Source organism: Protopterus annectens, chromosome 2.part1 (assembly GCF_019279795.1).
Source record: "Protopterus annectens isolate FY-2018-M chromosome 2.part1, PAN1.0, whole genome shotgun sequence".
Classification (NCBI taxonomy): Eukaryota; Metazoa; Chordata; order Ceratodontiformes; family Protopteridae; genus Protopterus; species Protopterus annectens.
Window position 1 is genome coordinate 1,366,843,497 of NC_056729.1, and position 21,969 is coordinate 1,366,865,465.

The 21,969-nt window shown below is 45.5% G+C and overlaps 1 protein-coding gene across 2 annotated transcripts in view; it reads right to left on the reverse strand.

The window, feature by feature from the left end:
- The window catches only part of TBC1D14 (TBC1 domain family member 14), a 773,921-nt gene that overhangs the window by 160,165 nt on the left and 591,787 nt on the right, over nucleotides 1-21,969 (reverse strand). The gene's annotated exons all lie outside the window — the stretch shown is intronic.

Genomic DNA, 21,969 nt, shown 5'->3' on the forward strand with positions numbered 1-21,969 from the left:
CTGATGGGACAGCGTCCCTAGCACCTAAACCCTGGGTGGCTCATTGGAAAACACTCCTGAGCACTGTGGAACCAAATGAAGCTCGTCCTCTAGATGCCACATCCAATTTGTAGTGGGAAATGAAAGTGTGCGGGGAAGACCATGTAGCCGCAGCACAAATGTCACTAATGGCAAGCTTAGAATGAAATGCTATTGAAGTAGACATAGCTCTTGTAGAATGAGCTTTGACAGAGGTGGTAAGCTCTATTAGAATAAGAATAAGCTTGAGTAATACAGTCCCTGATCCATTTGGCGATAGTGACCTTTGAGACGGCTTTGCCCAATTTATTGTCCGCAAAGGATACAAACAATTGATCTGTTTTCCTTGTTTGTTTGGTCCTATCTAAATAAAAACGCAATTGCCTGTGGACATCTAATGTGTGGAATATGAATTCCGCTTTGTTAGAATACTTCGGAAAGAAGACTGGAAGTTCTAAGGACTGTTGTAGGCAGAAACTGGAACAAACTTTAGGGACAAAGGATGGATTTGGCCTGAGAGATACTCTGTCTTTGTGAAAAACCAAGTACGGAGGTTTTACAGACAAAGCTTGAAGCTCTGAAACCCTTCTGGCAGAAGTAATCGCCACCAGAAAGGCAGTTTTCCACGATAGAAATTTTAAATCGCATGTCGCTGCCGGTTCGAAGGGGGAGGAAGTTAAGGTGCGTAACACCACATCGAGATCCCATGGAGGAGCAGGATGAGAAATCGGAGGTCTTAAAAGCGCAGCACCTTTCAAAAAGGTCTTACACAATCTGTTACTCATTAAAGGTGGGTTTACAGATTCGTGAAAATTGGAAATAGCTGCCAATTGAACCTTGACGGTAGAGACTGAAGAGCCTTGACTGAAAAGAGAAGTTTGAAATTTCAGTACGTCTGATACAGGAATAGTGATGGGATCCAGACCCCGGAGTTGAGCCCAAATAGCAAATCTTTTCCATTTGCTAGAATACAGTTTCTTTGTAGCAGACTTGTGGGCCGAAGATAAAATGTGTACAACTTCCGGATCCAAGGTATGACTCCTGACTATAGTCGGAAGAGGAGGAGCCAAGCCGTCAATTTTAAGGTGTGTAGGGACTGGTGGAATAGTCCCGACTGATGAACCAATAGGTCTGGGATCTGATCCCGGAACCATAGACCTTCCAGAGCATATTTCCGAAGACAGGGGAACCATACTTGATGAGGCCAGTAAGGAGCAACTAAGATCATTTTGCTCCCCAAGAGAGATGCCTTTTGGATCACCCTGGGAAGGAGAGGAACTGGGGGAAAAGCATAAAGCAAGCCGGTGGGCCACGGACGGGCTAGTGTGTCCATAGGGCTCTTCCCCGGAGCCGGGGTGAGGGAGAAGAACTTTTTGCACTTCGCATTCAGTGGAGTCGCGAAGAGGTCGCAACACGGAACTCCCCATTTGCTGAAAATCTGATTTGCAACTGTAATGTTCAGAGACCATTCGTGTGGAGAGAGGATAGTTCTGCTCAGTCTGTCGGCTATCACACTGGACTTGCCCAGGATATGAGTTGCCACTAGAAAGTGTTTGGTCGACACTGCCCATTCCCAAACTCTCATGGCCTCTCTGCAAAGGGGATAGGATCTGGTCCCTCCCTGTTTGTTCAGGTACCAGACCACTGACATGTTGTCGGAGTGAACGGCAATTACGCCCTGAGGGAGGTAATCGTGAAGGGCTTGAAGGGACAGAAGCACCGCCCTCATTTCTAGGATGTTGATATGAAGTAGGGTCTCTTCTGGATGCCATTTGCCTTGGACTGACCTGCCCAGGGAATGCCCCCCCCACCCCATCTGGGAGGCGTCCATGGTCAAAGTGGCCACAGGAGGAGGTGGAACAAAGGGTCGACCCTGATCCAGATTGGAGGATACCAGCCACCAGCGAAGGTCCCATTTGCAGGTTTCCATGATCCATATGAGGTGACTGAGAGGGAGTTCCTGAAAGGACCACTGAGCTGAAAGAAGCCACTGGAGAATTCTCATGTACAATCTTGCTAGGGGAACTAAAAGAACCGTGGCAGACATGGATCCCAAAAGCTGCAGGACCATTCTGGCTGGGGCTTTGGATCTGTGAAGTAAGGCTCGAACTTGAGCCTGTATGGTTTGTATCCTGTCTGTAGGTAGATAGACCCGCATTCAGTTTGAGTCTATCTCTACTCTGATGAATCTTATGCGTTGAGATGGCAGCAACACAGACTTTGGCCAATTGAAGGTGATTCCAAGGGAATTGCCCAGTGATATCGTGGCTTGTAGGCTCCGCAATAGTAGATGCTTGGAGGTGGCAGTTAGGAGCCAGTCGTCTAGATACAGAAACACCTGGAATCCTAGACTTCTCAGGTGAGCAGTCACGACCGCCAAACATTTGGTGAACACCCTGGGGCTGTGGTGAGACCAAAGGGCAGCTGAACTGAAAATGACTGCCTCCTAGGCTGAAGCGCAGATGTCTCCTGGACGCTTGATGTACCATGATATGGTAATAAGCGTCCTTGAGATCTATGGAGCACATCCAAACACCTTTCTCCAGCAATGGGAGAATGGTTTGTAGGGTGACCATTCAGAACTTGGACTTTTTGACTGAACGGTTTAGAATGCTGAGATCCAAAATGGGCCTCAAGTCCCCGGTCTTTTTTGGCACCAAAAAGAATCTTAAGTCCCTAATCTGATCTGGTCTGCGGGGACCGGTTGGATGACTCCTTTTTGCAGCAGCTTTGAAACTTCTGAGGCTGCAGTTTCCCGTTGACTGGGTGGCGGGTCCGGGATTTGTTTGCACCGAGGTGGAGAGTGAGAGAAAGGGATGGCGTAACCTCCGGCGATAATTCGAAGCACCCATCGGTCCTGAGTGATACCTTCCCAGGCTTTTAGGTGCCTCGAAAAACGACCCCCAACTGGCTCCGGAGCTGCACAGTCGGGCAATCCCTCAGGGACTGTGAAAGGCTGAAAAGCCATGAAAGGATTCGCGGTCTCCAGTGTTGCGAGAGCCTCTGCCGCCTCTGGGACAGCGTCTTCCAGAAGAATTTCCCCCTCCCCTGCCTCTGGAAGGGGGATTGTCCTGCTGTGAGGGGTAAGACTTCTGAGATCTACGGAACCACATTTTCCCTCCTCTTTTAGCCTTGGGGTAAGGCCGAAAGGGAGTGGAAAATCGTGCCCCTACGGCAGTCAAAGTCTTACCTTCTTGCTCGCAGCAGGTCAGTGTGTCCTTTACCTTGAGTCCAAACAAGGAGGACCCATCAAAGGGGGCGTCGGCAAAGGAAGACTTAAAGGCCTCCGCAAAATGACACAGGCAGAGCCAGGCTAGTCTCCGTAGAGCAATGCCTGTACTGCCGCTCTACTCGCCTTCGGCCGCATAAGAAATGAGCCTCATGGACGAGTTTGATATGGACGACAGCGTAGCCAGCTGAGAGCCAACCGTCTGGGCCAGCTCCTCAGGCAGGTTACCCAAGAGGGTATCGGAAAGTTCTTTAATCAGATCCCTCTGAAATCTGGTAAAGTGCGTGAGATAGTTCAAGGACCTTAATGTAAAGGCCGCTGAACTTAGGGTGCGCTTACCGTACCGATCCATGCTCCTAGACTCCTTATTAGGAGGATGGACGGACGTCAAAGCCTCTGCTACATCTTGCTGGGTAGCAGATGCCACCACCAAAGCATCTACAGCCACACCTTTCGTCAGAAACTCTTTTCCGGGGGTGCTGACAGGAACTTATTAGGATGAGCAGGCACCGGTTCCACAGAGTCTGGGTGTTCCCACGCCCTTCGACAGATCAAATCCAAGAGCTCGAAGGGCGGAGACACCCAGGAGGCGGAGGGCTGAGCCCCGAAGGCCTTAAGGAACACAGACTCATCAGCAGAAGGGGGTTTGGATTGCCAGCCGCCTCGTTGTTTAAGGGCTTCCAGGATGTCTGCAAAGGAGACATCATCTGAGGACGACTTAGGGGACCCCTCTGCATCATCGAGATCAGTGTCTGATGTAAGAGACTCATCAGGGGAGTGAACGTGCTTCCTCTTGCACAATCTTTTCCTGGGGGGTTCCTCCGAAGAAACTTCAGAGGGACCTCCAGTAGGGGGGGAAACCCCAGTGGGGGTAACTTCAGGCCCCGGGGCTCCGCTGTCCAAGGACAGGGGGACTGCCAAAGACCCAGTCTCAGTATGCAGGGAAGGAGCTGGGGAGACCGTGGAGGTAGCCAAAGAAGACTTGGCTAACGCACTCCTCATAGCCTTGAAGGCGTGACCACCAGAATCCTGGGAAGGTCCCACCTCCGTGGCCACAACGGTAGACGGCACTCCCGCAGCCGACGCACCGAGAGGAAGGCTTGGGACTGAAAACATCAGTCCCGAAGCATCCCCCCCCCGGGGCCGACAGAAGTCCGCGTACCAAACTCAGACTCAAGAGCCGGAGTTGGAGTAAGGGTTGGGCCCGACCCGAAAACCTCTATCGGTTCCACCAGCACCGGCTCCAACGGTGCCGAGGCTGTTGGAGGAGGAACCATAGTAGCAGGGTGGACCATCGGCTCCGAAGCCGAATGGGCTGGAGCCGAAACTAACTTTTGAAACACCGGAGACTGGAAAAGTCTTAGGAGCACCCTGTCGATGTCCGAATCAGACATCTTGGAGGATCCTAGACGACACCGATCGGGTCCGAACCGATTTCTCCATCGGCTCCATAGGACTAGGGGACCGGCTCTGAATGGATTCGATTACTATCGGTTCCGAGGGAGACCTCAAAACAATTTCCCTCGGTGCCGATGAGGACTTCGGCGCTGAAGGGGAAGAGTCTGGGCCGGCAACCCTCATCGGCTCCAAAATCAGTGGAGCCGATGAAGGTGACCCGCCTCTCGATGCCCCAGTCCTCGGCTCCGAAACCAGAGGGGTCGAGACTGGAGGCATCGAGGCAGACCGTTCCGCCCTCTGCTCCGAAGTCCGTGGAGCCGATGGAGAAGCCTGCCTAGGTTTTTTGGCAGTCTGTTCCGACAGACTGGTCGGAGCTGATGCTTTTTTCTTTTTCGTAGGAGAGGAAGAGGAAGATAAAGCCTCCTCGAAGGATGGCTTAATCAAACCTTTTAAAATTAATTTATTCTTCCTCTCCTGGAGGACTCTCGAAGAAAAGGCGTGACACACGCTACAGGACTCTTGTAGGTGCTTGGCGCCTAAACAATAAACGCACGAGGAGTGGTCATCCGTTATGGACATTTTATAACCACACCTCACGCACTTTTTAAACCCAGAGGGTCTATGTTCCTTAGACATGCTGCCTAACCCTAAGAAACAAGATTTTAATACACAGAAAGAGAAAACTAAGTTTTTTTTTTTTTTTTTTTGACAAAAAACAGTTCACAAACTAGTAGCACCAACACAGAAAATGAGGGTCAAGACCCTCTAACTTAAGCAGGTACTTGACCTCTGGAAACACAAAAACGCTAGATAGTAATAGGGGAAGGCCCCTCTAACTTAAACGGGAAACCTTCCCTTAACGAAAAAACACAATTTTCTCAACAGATTTTTCCAAACACACTCGTACAACAACAATAGCTGTTAAAACAGCTTTTGGGTTCAAATTAGCAAATTTTCTGACAGGAAAAGTCTGAATAAAACAGTACTTAGCCCAGCCAAGTTTGAGACCACATCCTAGCTTGTAAGCGGCAAACGAGATCTGGGGGATTAGTGGTGGTGCATCCTGGGATAAGAAATAGCTCAGCCAATAAGAGGCCTCGCTCTATAGCATAGCGTGCCGAGTCGGAGCCGAGGGATCGGCTCCGAGCCCATCAGTACTGAATGTAGGCGAGATAGGATCACATAACATCATTAGTTAACGGTATACTGATGACACTGCCCTTATTTGCTCTGCCCCCTCTCTACAATTACTCCAAGACAGAACCCAGGAAGCCTTCACTACTATAGAAAAATGGCTAAATTCCTCCCAACTCATACTAAACCCATCTAAGACCAAACTCATGATCTTCCACCCAAAAAACGTTCACCCCTACCTCACCATTCTCAATAACATCCTCCAACAATATCCATATCAGTAACCCAAGTCAAGCTACTAGGTGTTAAATATTAACCAAAACCTAAATTCAACATATAGCACTAACAACTGTTAAAGTTCATAAACTAGGTTCACTCTACCACTGCAAGAGCTTCCTCACACAGGAATCCCAAATCACTCTCTCTCGCACCCATCTACTCTCTGCCTTACTATACGCTTCCTCAGTTCTAACTAACCTAAACAAATCTGACCTTCTAAAACCATCTCCCTACTACAACAAAATTTAAAAATTTGCAACCAATGCTAAGTTTTGTTCTCATCACTGCCTCTCCCTAAGACAACTAGGATGGTGAGAACTCCCTAACCTACTAAAATACAATCAACTTCTCCTGACACATCAACTGCTACAACCAAATAAAATGCCTGCCCTCACTGGCCTGCTCATCTTCCACAATACTGCACATCAACTAAGATCTTCCAATACCACCCTACTGACAGTTAATTGCTTACATAGCTCAGGCCATCTCTATTCCTGTGCAGTTGCTAAGGCCTGGAACTCCCCCCACCGACATTAGATATCTAAATAGTAAACATACTTTCAAATCCCTACTAAAATATCTCTTATTCAAAACTTGAATATGTTCCTGTACAGAACCAGACGAATGTCACCTGTTCCTGACTTTCAACATCCCTAGATCACAGGTGTTATGATTTCTAGTTTATGACCCTGTTTGTCTATGGAAACTTTTTTTGAGTTTATGTTCAAGCAATTCTATATTTGTTGCATAATATCCTTAATATTTCTCGATATTCTAACCACTGTATGCTACATCAATTGCAAAACTCCAATTTTTACTCCTTTTATATGTTCTATGCTCTTACAAAATAGCTATGTTTATATCACTATTTTTTATAATGTTTTACTAGTTGGAGCTTTTCTCCCCAGGCCTCTGCTGAACAGTCACCGTGGGTCCAGTTGGACTAACCCAGTATATAAATGGAAAATAAAATAAACATTACAAAAGTGGTAATCCTGTTTATTCAACTCAATCTAGTTTAGAAAGCCTACAAAAAAAAAATCAAAGATAAGATGCTACATGTCAAATTCAGAAGGTAAGATGATTCATTTACTTTGTCTTGTACATTGACACAATTAAGTTACTTCTGCTGTATTAAGCTATTACCATTATATATTATAGATAAATGAGTATTTACCATATTAGTTTATCTTCAGCAGATCCCTTTACAACAGCACAGCTAAGACCCTCTCCAATTCTTGAGACATCTCTGGCGCCCATGCTTGGGGCATCTGCTGTGACACCCGTGGACTGGCCCAGCAATCAAGGAGCCTCAATCCTCACCAGTGAGAGGCGACCATATAGGGAAAAGGATAATAAAAATACATACAGTAAAGTACAATTTCTCTTAAGAGCACACAGAGTGGGGATGGTTTCTCCCCTTCTCTCCAGGTCCCCAATAAGACTCCCCACTGGCACAGGTATAGGGTCCAGACCTTAGCCTAGTGGGCAAGCTAAAACCTCCAGCACCTCTCTCTCTCAACCAGTGCTTCGTGTCCCTGCCCAAGTAGCTGACACACACAGATAAGATTTTATACAACCACACAGACACTCCTGGGGAAGGCTGGCACAGGTTCTCCAGCTGTGCCCCTTTTACACAGACTATACAGTAGAAATCACTACCACCAAGCTAATAATTATCAGCTACTCAAAGGCCCTTAAAAGGATGTACAATTACTGTGCAATAATATTATCCAAATGATAAGTGCAACCTAACAGTTGAGACTTATTTGGAGTGACTTGCTACAGTATCACTATATACATGCAATGTACTCTTAGGGCTTAAATTATCTCTCCACAAAACAGTCACAGGTGAAAGGTTTAAAAATATTTAATAAATAATAAAAACACATGACAATACTACTTACTATACAGTGCTAGTCAAGAGTTGAGATAGAGAAATACTTAAAATAATACAGTAGCAAACGTTCTGACATCACAGAAAAACAAACTAGTCTAATCTTCCCATTTCCTAGCTATATCTAAGGGAAAACGGTTCTGAAATCCTACTTGCATCTAGACACAGGCGTGAGTTGAATGTTCTCAAGACAAATGCTCTCATTCTCTGTCCTTAAATTGATAACAGTACCACTGATTCAGTTCAGATTACATCATTTCTTTCTGGTTCCCAGGCTAACAGATTCTCAGATGTTAATAGCCCTTGATCTTGCAAGCTGGTCAGGAAGCCAGAATAAAAGAATTTATACATGCAAATTCTAGCAATTAACTAGTCTTAAGACAATAGCTAGAATTCCTTCATGCAGACATATTGGCTCCAAGCCCTGTCAAAGAATTGACTTATTAGCTTTGTTACAGCAGAGTGCATTTTTGTTACATTTTTGCAGTTCCACACTAAACACCAATTTCCCATTTAACAGAATAAGCCTGTGGCTTATATTAATATTTACAAATGACCGCATTATCTACAAAATTCTATCTGGCTAGGCTGGCAGCCTTCACCTATCTTCACACCTGCCATCACAAGTCATGGTATCAGACCTAGTTTCTAGAAAAAGGGGGGGGGGATGAACACTACTTGCATAAGTCAAGGGACTATGAGGCTAGGCACTTAATAGCCCTAATGACTGCTTGCCTAGTAGCAGCCTAGAGATGTACAGCAGTGCACTCTACCATGATTCCCACCCATGTCCCTGCAGAAAGTACAGTTGTGTACACTCACCATAAATGTAGATGTTTGAGTGTATTCACTGTTGCAGTCCTCACACATGGGTTATCGGGCTCACTGGTAGCCCTCTATAGTCTGTGCCTTACGGAAAAAAAAGGGGTAATGGAAAGTGGGAAACCAGGACTGCAACAGTGAATACACTAACATCTACCTTTATGGTAAGTGCACACAACTGTACTATGTTCTTTGTGTTTCACTGTTGCAGTCCTCGCATATGGGTTGATTCCCAAAGCCCAGTAAGAAGACAAAAGGGGGAGGAAGGATAACAGATTAAGGGTTGGTAAGGAGGCCCTGCAAAATTGCAGAGGCAAAACCAGCCCTGGATTTAAAAGAAAAGGGTAGATTGTAATGCTTTGTGAAAGTATGGACAGAAGACCAAGCAGCTGCTTCTAGAATGTCCTTTAGTAGGCACGCCTCTCAGAAAAGCCGCAGCAGTAGAGGCTGCTCTAGTAGAATGGGTCCTAATAGCCTGTGTGGGAACCTTCCCAATGCTGCAGGTAACAAAAGTGAATACAATGAGCAATCCATTTGGAGATTTTTGTTTTCAAATAGCTTTACCCTGAGCCCCAGGAGCAAGACTAACCAATAACTGTTCAGATTTTTGAAAGGATTTGGTCCGAAGTAAAACCTCAGCTGTCTATGCACATCAAGAGTGCAGAATCCTTTCCCCTTTATTTTGGGGATTGTTGAAAAATGTAGGCAGGTGAATAGACTGGTTAAGGGTTAAACTGGAAACTACTTTAGGAATAAAGGAGGGATTGGTTCTCAGAGAAACCTGATCCGAGTGAAAAATAATGAAAGGTTCTACTGCCATTAAGGCTTGCAGGTCAGATACCCTTCTAGCTGAAGTAATAGCTAAAAGGAAAGCAGTCTTCCAGGACAGAAAGTTCAAATCTGCAGAGGCAGCTGGTTCAAATGGAGGCAGAGTAAGTTTTTCCAGGACAAAATTAAGATCCCAAGCAGGAGTAGGAGCTCTTCTGGGAGGTCTAGGATTACTAGCTCCCATCAGGAACGGTTTCATTAAGGGATGAGAAAAAATGGGTTGCTCAAAAGAATGAGCCGAAATTGCTGAAACCTGAATTTTGATTGAAGAAAAGTAAAAGTCCACCATTAAGCAATCCTGCTAGTCAAGAATAAGTGAGAAGGATGAGAAGAGTCTTCTCCTTTAGCTAGCATTGTGCAAAATCTCTTCCATTTATCTGCATAGGATTTTCTTGTGCTAGGCTTCCTGACCTCATGAACTTCAACCACCTGTTGGGAAAGAGAGTACTAGCCAGGCAATCAAATGCAGTGTTTGAAGATGAGGATGAAGGAACTTCCCATCCCTCCCTGAACCAACAGATCTGGTACCAGGGGAAGATGCCAAGGCTGAGCCTGGGAAAGACTGCTAAGGAGGGGATACCAATGCTGCCTGGGCTAATCTGGTGCTATCAGAATAGCCTGTGGTTTTTCATCTCTTATCTTTACCAGCACCCTGGGAAGAGGAGGGAATGCATAAACAGATGCATCCATGGGAAAGACAACGCATCCATCCTCCAAGCTTTGTTGTGAAACTCCCTGGTGCAGAAGGTTGGAAGGAGATGACTGGTGTGAGAGAAAAAAGATCCACTTGTGGGGTGCCCCAATAATGAGTGATGTGATGGAAAATGTCGTTGTTCAGTTGCCACTCGAGAGGATCCAGAACAGGTCTGCTCAAATGATCCACCAAGGAGTTTAGCCTCCCTGAAAGATAATGGGCTATTAGATGTAAGCCCATGGATGCTGCTATGGACCATAGCCTCATGCTTTGCCTGCACAAGGGGTAAGAGCAAGTCCCCTCCTTGATGTGCCACATGACTGTGGTATTGCCTGTCCTGATCAGCAGAGTCCCAGGGTAGAGTAAGTCCATGAAAGCCAGCAAGGCCTGCAGCACTGTCATCAATTCTTTTAAGTTTATGTGCAGATGAATCTGTTGGGTGCTCCAAGTCCCCTGTATGCCTCTGCCCTCCAGATGAGCCCCCCCATGCAACATCTGAGATGTCTGTGGTGAGAATCTGGCTGGCGGGCGGACGCAGAAAGGCAGACCCTTGTTCTGAGAAAAGGCAGTCACCCACCAGAGGAACTCCATTTGTAGACAGGGACTCGGGAAGAATAAAGTCTAAATCCTGCGTGTGTTGACACCAAAGATTCTTGAGGTACCACTGAAGTTCATACGCAGCCTTGCATATGGGATCATCAAAATACATGAAAGCCATGAACCCTAGTGCTTGCAGGAATTGCCTTGCAGAGAGCTAGGTCATGCTTGCCAAGTTCATGAAGTAAGCGGAAAGATCTTCTTATGTTGAGGGAGGAATACCATCTGGGTGGCTGTATTCAGACTCGCTCCCAGGAAAACAATCTCTCTTGAAGGAACCAACTTTGACTTCTTTTCGTTGAGTGTGCAACCTAAAGAGGTGAGAATGTTCTTCACAAAATCCAAATCCTTTTGTAGTTCTGGGGAATTTGCTTGAATGAGACAGTCGTCCGGGTAAGGAAAAATGTGAATGTTTCTCTGCCTGCAAAAAGCAATGGCTTGACCAGGCACTTCGTAAAAACTCTGGGAGCAGTAGATAAGCCAAAGGGCAATGCAGAGAATTGAAAGTTTCACTCCCCAGCCCTGAAGCGAAGGAACTGCCTGCAACTTTCCCTTACTGGGGTGTGCAGATGAGCCTCCTTGAGATCCAAAGTTACCAGCCATGAATCCTTGCCCAGCATTAGTAGTAATTGTTGAAGGGTGAGCATCTTGAATTTGGGAATCACCAGAAAAGTGTTTAGAATGGACAGATCCAGAATAGGGTACCAGAAAAAGCCTTGAATAAAAGCCTAGGCCTGCCTGATTTGCAGGAACTGGCTCTATAGCTCCCATAGTCAGTAGTGAAGAAATTTGAGTTCCTACATCTGCCCTGTGAGTTCCGGGTATGTCTGGGTACCCTTGTAAGAGAGAAGGTGTGAAAGTAAAACTTGTAACCTTGGTTTACTATATTGAGCACCCATTTGCATCTGTGATGGTAGACCATACCTCTGTGAACCTGGCTAACCTCCCCCCCCCCCAAAGGAAACCCAAGGTCCGCAGAGGTAGGCACAAAAAGGCCAGAGTCATTGAAAATGTTTGCTTTGGGAACTGGCTTAGAACTCCCCAATTTAACAGAAAAAGAAGAATGCCATTGTTTAGCCCTTTGAGGGGCAGAAGCCTGCCTTCTGGAAGACCTGAAACCCCTAGGTCTAGAGCGACCCTGCTTGCCAGGATCAGGGAAAGACCAATTCTTGGAAGGATAATGTCTACTGAACCAAGGAGGCTAAACCTGAAGGAAATCTTTTACAGCTTGCATAGATTTTGCCTCATCCTCCAACTTCTTCTGTACCTCCTCAGCCTTATTACCAAAAAGATTGTCCTTGTGCGAAGGAACATCCAGCAATTTAGATTTAACTGGTTCAGAAAGAGGCTGCTCCCTGAGACAAGCATGCCTTCTAATTACAGAACCAGTAGCTGCTGCTCTGCAGGAAGCTTCCAAAGTGTCAAAACCACAATGAAGTGAATCCTTAAAGTGGCAGAATTCAGTAAATCTTGTAAATCTTTGTTCTCCATCATAGATGGAATATCTCCAAGTTTAGCCTTAATAGCCTCCAAAGTATGCTGCTGATACTTAAGCATGTGAAAAAGGCAATTCACGGATCTAATGGCAAGAGTTGCAGAGGTATAGACTTTTACCCCACCTGTCCAAGGCCCTAGATTCCTTATCAAAAGGCACAGGGTTTTTAGCAATAGTAGCCTTAACACCCTTGGGGCCTTGAGAAATAATTTCTGGATCAGCAGTATGTTTTTTAAAAAGGAATTGATGAGAATCAGGAACCCTGTAATACCTATCCGGTTTTCTGGGGGCAGGAGGAACAGAATTAGGAGTTAAAGAATTTTTCAGGAAAACATCCACAATTTCCAACACTGGATATATAGCCTTTTCTTAGACTGTGGAAAATCCTGACATTCCCATTTAAAATGCTCCTTAAGAGTATTCAAAGTATCCCCCAAAGGAAAAATCTTCTGGAGAGGTGGCAGAATGGATAGGTTCCTCAGCATCAGAATCCTCAAAGCCAGAAAAAAGTTGAGAATTTACATCTTCACCAGCAGACGTACTGGAAATTTCAGAATCTGAGGCAGGCAAAACATCAGGAGATAATTCCCTAGCCCTCTTTGAAGGGGGGGATGAGAGCCCCTAATCAGGGAAAGAAGATCACCAGCCATCTTTACCAACTGGGACTGGGGTACAGGAGGGGAGACCACTGCCGGCTTGTGAGTAGGTTTGCGGCTGGAAGGTTTACTAGCAATCTGGAGGGACTCGGGAGGCCTAGCAAAGTACAGTTTTGTACCTACCATAAATGCAGATGTTAGAGTGTATACACTGCTGTAGTCATTACACTTGGGTTATATCCTGCCATCAGGCGGTCCCCTCAGTCGGCCTGAGTTCCAAAGTCTTGGTCCGGCGTCGGTTGGCGTCGCCTCTTCCCTGACGTCAGTGCGACAGGGGTATACAAGATGCAGCAGATGCCATTTTCTTCAGTTTTTCTTGCCCCAGATGTCAGGTGCCCCCAAAAAGGTAGGCAATGCAAACTGCTAATAAAACATACATATGAAAAGCAATTCTAAAAATTTCAGTTACCAGCAAATACTCCCCATAGGTAGTAAAGGGTAGAAGAGTTAGGTATGTACCAGCAAGTAAGAGGGGAAGGAGGGAGGGTAACCTGGACTGCAGCAGTGTTACACTCTAACATCTACATTTATGGTAGGTACAAAACTGTACTATGTTCATCATGTTACACTGCTGCAGCCATTACACTTGGGTAGAATCCCAAAGCTGAGGTAGGGTGGCTGGTTCTATAGGGCATTAGGGGTGGCTACAAGGCCCTGCAGCACAGCAGTGGCAAAGCCAGCTCTGGATTTAGAGTAAAGAGGCAGATGGTAATGCTTGGTAAAGGTATGTACAGAACTCCAAGTTGCTGCTTCCAAAATGTCCTTGGTAGGCACTCCTCTGAGGTAGGCAGTTGAAGTGGCTGTTGCCCTGGTAGAATGAGACCCAATGCTGTTAGGTACAGTTTTCCCATGGTGTGTATAGCAGAAATGTATACAGTGTCCTATCCATTTTGAAATGGTCTGTTTTGAAATGGCTTTTCCCTGTGCTCCTGCAGCATATGTTACAAACAGTTGCTCAATTTTCCTGAAAGCTTTGGTTTTGTCCAAGTAGAAGCGTAACTGCCTGTGTATGTCCAAAGAATGCAGAAGTCTCTCCCCTTTATTCTGTGGGTTTGGATAAAAAGTTGGCAAGTGAATAGTTTGGTTTAAAGCCACACTTGATACCACCTTTGGCATAAAAGTAAGGTTTGTTCTTAAAAACACCCTGTCTTGGTGAAAGGTTCCACTGCCATTAGTGCCTGTAATTCTGAAACTCTTCGTGCTGAGGTTATTGCCAGGAGTAGTGCAGTTTTCCAAGAGACATTTTAAATCTGCTGAGTTAGCTGGCTCAAAAGGAGGTAAAGTTATTTTCCAACACGAAGTTGAGGTCCCAAGTTGGAGTTGGTGCTCTACGGGGCAGTCTTGTGTTTTTGGCCCCTCTGAGGTACTGTTTTAGCAGAGGATTAGAAAACATAGGTGGGTCCGTATTGTAATAAGCAGAGATGGCAGAGGTGTGGATCTTGATGGATGAAAAGGAGAAGCCTTTGTCCAGCATCTCACTTAAATAATGTAGTATCTGAGGAATATTTGGGACAAGAGGGCCAAGGCTGTGAGCCTGGTTCCAGGCACAGAATCTCTTCCATTTATCCGAAAAGGCTTTCCTGGTGCTAGGCCTTCTGGCCTCCAAAATGACATCCAGAACAGCTTTGGAGAGAGGCATTGCTTGCTTGACTAAGGAATCTGCCATGCAGCCAGGTTTAGAGTCTTTAGCTGGCTGTGAAGTATCAGATTGTTGTGCTGAGTTAGATGTGGGATTTGAGGCAAAATCCAGGGTTGAGCTTGTGCCAAGTTCTTTAAGATGGGGTATCAGTGCTGGCGTGGCCAGTCTGGGGCAATCAGGATCATCTTTGGCTTTTCTTGCCTGGCTTTTAGGAGTACCTTTGGAAGGAGAGGTAGTGGTGGGAAAGCATATACTTGGAGGTTTTTCCAGCTGAATGAGAGGGCATCCACTTTCCATGCTTGTGGGTGGTAAGTCCTTGTGCAGAATCTCTATAGCTGACAGTTCACAATGTCCGGGCTCCACCATTTTTGTGTCATCATTCTGAGTATTTGTGGATGTAATTTCCAGTTGTGTGGATCCATGATGTTTCTGCTTAAGTCGTCTGCCAGTGTGTTTTCTCTCTTGGCAGGAATTGTGCTTGCAGATGAACTTGATAGGTTATAGCTGTGTTCCACAAGGTAATGGCTTGTCTGCAGAGGGGATAAGAATGAGTGCCCCCTTGCTTGTTTATGTACCACATAACTGTGGTGTTGTCTGTCTTTAGTAGTAGTTGTCCTGGATGCAGAAGGTCCTTGGAAGCAATAAAGGCATTTTGATTGATGTGAAGATGCCTTTGTTCTGCGGGCCACTTGCCCTGAATACATTTTCCTGCCATGTGTGCTCCTCCCCAGGCATAAATCCGATGCATCTGTTGTCAGTGTTTGCCTGGCTGTGGGTTGAGTGAAAGGCTGTCCCTTGTTGAGGTGACATGCTTGAGCCCACCATCGAAACTCCCGTTGAAGGCAATGAATTAGTGGTATTACTGCTTCCAAACTTTGACAGTGTTGAGACCAGACACTCTTTAGGTACCACTGTAGTTTCCTCATATGCAGTCTGGCATATGGAATTAGTAGTATGCATGATGCCATGTAACCCAAGGCCTGCAAAATTGTTCTTGCAGGGAGTTGGGTCTTTGTTGCCATCAATTGAAAATATTGAGTCAGTTGTCCTTGCTTGTCTGGCATGAGATAAGCCATCTGGGCCATTGTATTCAAGCAGGCACCCAGGAATATTATCTCTTGTGAGGGCACTAGTTTTGACTTCTTTTCGTTTACTGTGTACCCTAGGCAACTTAACATTTTTTTTTACAAACGCCAGATGCTTTAGAAGAATGTCCTTGCACTCTGCTTGAATCAGGCAGTCGTTCAGGTACGGATAAATTTGAATTCCTTTCTGCTTGCAAAATGCAATTACTGGTGCCAGGCACTTTTTGAAGACCCTGGGCGCAGTAGATAAGGCAAAGGGCAGTGCAGAGAATTGGTAGTGCATTGAACCAGCTATGAAATCTGAGGTATCTTCTGCAGTTTTGTCTGATAGGGACATGCAGGTATGCCTCCTTGAGGTCCAAAGTTACAAGCCAAGCTTTCTTGCCCAGCATGGGAAGAAGCTGCTGTAGTGTCAACATTTTGAATTTTGGGACATCCAGGAAAGTGTTTAAAGAAAAAAGATCCAAAATGGGCCTCCAGGCTTTGCCCTTTCTGGGAACCAGAAAGAGTCTCGAGTAAAATCCTTGTCCTTGCTCCTGTGTTGGTACCTTTTGAATAGCTCTCATGTCCACGAGTACTGTAATTCGTCTTTGAGCCTCTGCCCATTGATTTGGTGGCAGATTTGGCATTCCTTTTAGCCTTGGCAGAGTGTGAAAGTGGAACCTGTAACCTTGAGATACAATGTTGAGAACCCATTTGTCTTTGGTGATCATATGCCAATTGTGACAGAAAAGTGCCAGTTTTCCTCCCAAAGGGGCTGCCAAGAGAGAACTATTTGGCAGCTGTAGTGGGAAGTCATTGGGGCTGTTTTTTGTAAGGTTGAGGCCTGTCTTCCCCTTCTTTCTGGGATGATGTACCCCATTGTCAAGGCCTGTAAGGACCCTGTGATTGACCTCTACCTCTTGGATGTCTGTATCTGCCCCTTTGAGGTCTGTCTGTACCTGGAAAGGACCAATTCTTTGTTGGCCAATTTCTGCTAAATCGAGGAGGCTGAACCTGTAAGAAATCCTTCACGGTTTGCATAGATTTTGCCTTATCCTCCATTTTCTTTAATACCTCTTCTGCCTTAACTCCAAATAAAACATCCTGCTGCAAAGGTGCATCCAATAATTTTGCTTTAACATGATCTGGTAACGTCTGTTATTTTAACCAAGCATGTCTTCTAATGACAGAACCTGTAACTGCTGCTCTACAGGAGGCCTCTAATGAATCAAAACCACATTGCAAAGTATGTTTTCTCACTTGTTCAGCTGCATGCAATAAATCCTGCATTTCTTTACAATTAGGAGGATCTGAGTTTGGAAGCATTTTTTGTTTCAACCGAGACATCAAATATTGCTGATATTTTAGCATGTGAAACTGGCAATTTAAGGCCCTCATTGCTAAAGTTGCAGAAAAATATACTTTCTTCCCCCATCTGTCTAATGCTCTGGAATCTCTGTCAGAGGGGACTGGGTTCTTTGCTGAGGAGGCCTTTACCCCTTTGGGGCCCTAAGAAATAGTTTCATGGTCAGCAGCAGGGCTTTTATAAAGAAATTTGTGAGTCAGGGACTCTGTAGTATCTGTCTGGCTTAACTGGAGCAGGAGGTAAAGAATCAGGATTTAAACTGGGTTCAGTGAACACATCATCCACAATATCTAACACTGGCGGAATAGCAAGGGGTCTGTGTTGAGGTAATAAAAGGAAATCTCTGAGCCTTTTCTTGGACTCAGAAAAATCCAGGCCCTCCCAATGGAAATGCTCCCTCATGGTATGCAAAGTTTCCCCAAAGGAGTAGTCCTCTGGCAGAGAGGCTGAAGGAATGGATTCCTCAGCATCAGAATCCTCATAGGGGGGTAAGGAGTATCCTAGGTCTGAGGATGAATCTGAAGAGATGGATACCTGGTTGGATGAGTCAGTCTGCATCCTGTCTAGGCCTTTTAACAGGAGGGGGATGGGACCCCCTGATCATTGAGATTAGGTCTTCGGACATTTTGAGCATTTGTTTCTTAGGCATGGAGGCCTGTCCTGGTGAATGTTGAATTTGTTTAGTTTTTAAAGGAGTTTTAGACTTGGCAGAAGATTTAACGGTTAACAGAGTAGGTCTGAATACACCCTCTGATGCTACGGGTTGCTCAGCTACTCCGGATCCCTCTGAAGGGTTAGTCTCAGTAGGCTGTAAACCTGGTGCATCTGAAGGCCCAGCCATCTCCACGTGGGAGTCGGAGGCAGCCTGAGGTTCTAAAGTAACGGTCGTCAGGGGCTGCGAAGGCACCTCGCTGAATACCGGAGAACTGGCGACTGGCCTAGAAGAGGCTTTGTCATCAGTTTTGGGCCTCAGATGCCTGTCCTTGTCTTTGCGCTTTTTGTGTATTCCGGTCGTCGGAAGTTCCGATGGCATGGTATAATTGAATTTTCTGCCAAAATAATGTCGAGCAAAATCAAACCGTTTAATAGTGTGCTTGTTAAACCTAGCACAAAACCGACAACCTGTGACATCGTGGTCTGGGCCTAGGCATGGCATACAATAAGAATGGAAATCCCTATGAAGTATTTGCTTCCCACAAGAAATACGGTTATTAACTTTTACTGACATCGGTCTGAGGCAAGAAAAAGTTTCCCCAACGAGGTACTTAGCTTTGTAGAAGACTTCGGTTCTGGATTCGGAATGAAAATCTCAGGAGTCGGCTGACCGGCATTTGAACTGCATTTGCTTCGGGCACCGCGCGGCAAGAAAGACTGAAGAAAATGGTGTCGGCTGCATCTTATATACCCCGGTCACACTGACGTCAGGGAAGAGGCGACAGCAACCGACGCCGGACCAAGACTTTGGAACTCAGGCCGACTTGAGGGGCCGCCTGACGGCAGGATATCCCAAGTGTAATGACTGCAGCAATGTAACACTATGAACATCTGCAGAAGTCTAAACTAAGGTAGTCAGTCTGGTCTCATGTCGAAAAGAGGAGTCAGAAGCTGGTGCCTGCAAAGCGGCTCCGGACCCATCTGAGGCGGCGACAGGCGGAGGGTCGGAGGACGAAAAAGCAGCCTGCGGCATGGAGGACTCCGTAAAGGTCTCGGCAGAGGCCTGCAGATGAAAATCTGCAGGGGCTGCGAAAGGACCTCACTGACTACCACTGTGCTGACGGCCAATTTCACCAGTGCGTGAAGATTTAACACTAGGCCTGCTGTGGTCCTTGTCTTTGCCTTTCTTCGGTATATCCGAAGTCAGGAGACCAGAAGACCCCATACCGACGAACTTGGGCCAAACTCTGATATGCTTATACAAAATCTTAGCTCTATGGCGAATGGTACGCGGGATAAAGGAAGCACAGAGATCGCAGTTAGGGACATCGTGCTCAAGGCCAAAAAGTTATACAACAGGAATAGAAATCACAGTGCAGAATCTGTTTTTCACAGGCAAGACAGTTATTAACTTTATCTGACATTCGTTAAATCAAGAAAACAGGATCCCCAATGGGGTACTTATCTGCAGGCGTCTTCAACTTAGTAGTCGGAAAATGAGACGAAGGTAAACTGCTGACTGGCACTAGTGCGAATTGCATCTGCTTCGGGCTCCGCGGCAAGAAAGACTGAGGAAATGGCGTTGGCTGCCACCCTTTATGCCCGACATACTTGATATCAGTTTTACAACTGGCGGCAGCCGACCTCATATACCAAGGACTCTGGTATTCGGGCTGAATGAGGGGGACGATGGATGAAGTAACACTCCAGCAACCGTGATATTGAGAGAGGATAATAAGCAATCATGTCAGTACGTTATGTCACAGATCAGCAAATACAGCTAGCATTCACATGCCACTAATCTTATATCAAAGGTTCTCAAGCAGTCCAATGGAACCTGCTAAATAATGCAGGGGCCACACATCAAGAACCAGAAACTTAAGCAGCCGAATCCTACAGGAGAAAAGTGCTAAATGAAGCTCAACTGCTGCAGGGTAGATTTAAGAAGAAATGCTTAATGAAAGTACTAAATGATGACCACAAGTATTAGAAGTGTCCCTTCCCACTGAAAGATCCTGAAGTGCTCCAGCTAAAGACTAAATGGCTAATAGATGGCAGAAACCATTTCATTGTCTCTAGCCAAATGAGCAGCAGAGTTGGTAAACATTATTTTTCTTATCTCGTGCTTCTTGAAGGTAAAACCTGAACTGACAGAGAACACCTCCAGTTTGAAGAGACTCCCCCCACCCCCACCCCAATTTGAGACTCTGAAGAAACACAGGAAGATAAATGGCCTGACTGAAAACCAATTTTAAGTCACATTCAGAATAAAAAGTTGTGTATGCACCACAACAGTCCTATATTACAGCTATTTTCATCACACACTTCAGGACAAACCACAGGTATGAAAACGCAGCTCTTGAACTACCACACAATTACTCCCTTTTATCCATAATACACAATGCTTCACTAACTCCCCAGATCTAGTGAGCCTTTCAAAAATGAACAGAAAAGTACAGTTGTGAAAGCTAAACTTACTATAACAGTAGATGTTTGAATAATCACTGCCGCAGTAACCTTAGCTATATGAGTTATACCCTGCCAAGGATACAGCTGGCCAGCTTTCAAAGCTTCAGGGTACCTTCCATGCCCCCAAACTGTCAAGACACTCCAGCTGAGCTGACTAAAAGACACGTTTAGGCATGAAGCCCTTCAGAGTTCTCCTTGCCAGCACAGAGAGGGAGGCTGAGCCCTGAAAGGACAAGACTACAAACAAAAACGTCCACACCCTGGCAAAAAAAAAAAAAAAAAACACACCAAAAATCAAGGGTGTGGAAGGAAGGTGCAGCTATTGCAGCAGTGATCATTCGAACATCTACGGTTATGTTAAGTTCAATTTACACATCTGTACAATGTTCTTCAGACTAACCACTGCTACAGTTGCCTTAGCTATATGGGTAGATTACCATAGCTAACTATATTTGGGAGGTGGAAAGAGAAGGGTCCAACAGCCCCTGGAAAATGGTCCTAGAGAAGGAATCCAGCTTATAGTGCTTTGCAAAAGTATGCAGAGAGGACCAAGTAGCAGCTTCTAGAATACTTGTATGCCTTTTTGGAAAGGGATGGACTTTAGAAGCAGCCAAGGCCTTTGTAGAGTGGGCCTTAACCATGCCTGGAATAGACATGTCATGGTGAGTATAACAAACGGTAATAGCCTTAGACAACCATTTGGAAATGTTGTTTTGACACCAGTTGTCCTTTCTCACCCTCACAAGAAATGGACACTTGATCAGATGATCTGAAATATTTAGTTCTGTCAAGATAGTACCAGAGTTGTCAGTCAACATCCCAGCTATGGAGTACCCTCTCTTTCATTTTATATTCAGAAAAGAAAATGGGGAAATGGGTAGTTTGACTTAAAGTAAACTCAAGATACCACTTTATGAATTAAAGATTAGTTCTCTAAGAGACTCTGTTCTTGTGAAAAATTATGTTGGGTTAACTCACCATAAGAGCTTGCAACTCAGATACCCTACTTGCACAGGTCAGACCAATTAATAAAACTGTTTTCCGTGTTAAGAACCTCAAGTCAACCAGATTAGCTGGTTCACATGCAGCAAAAGATTAAGATCCCAAGAAGACCACACCAGTTAACTTGGAGGCCTCTTATGCAAAACCCCTTTCAAAAACATTCTGACATGTGACTGCCTTGAAAGAGGAGAATTCAAGGGCAGAAAAGCTGAAATGACCAATAAACTGCGATACAGGAATATGATAGGCCATTGGATAGTAACTCACAAATATTGCAAAACCAAACTAGCCCTGAATGGGTGCTGTTTATGTTGGCAGCAAGTAGAAAAACTTTTCCATTTGCTAATATATGATTTTTAGTAACAGGCTTTCTTGCCTCCATTAGTACATGCTGCACATCCTCACAAAACATGTGCCTAAAATGAATTAAGACCCTATCAATCCAGGCAGTCAACTGAAGATGACTGATGACAAGGTGCATCAAACACCCCAGTTCTTGTGCAAGTAGATCCATTCTGTGAGGAATCCTGTGGTAACTGCCCCTGACCATTTCCAAAAGAAGGAAGAACCATGGCTGCCTGAACCAGAAGGGAGTCATCACAACAATCTTGGGGGATTCTTTATGAATCTTGAGAAGTACCATTGATTATTAGTGGAAAAGCATACAGGACCATTCCTGTCCAAAGGTCTTCCAGACCTTCTTGCATGGAGTCTTGGAACAGACT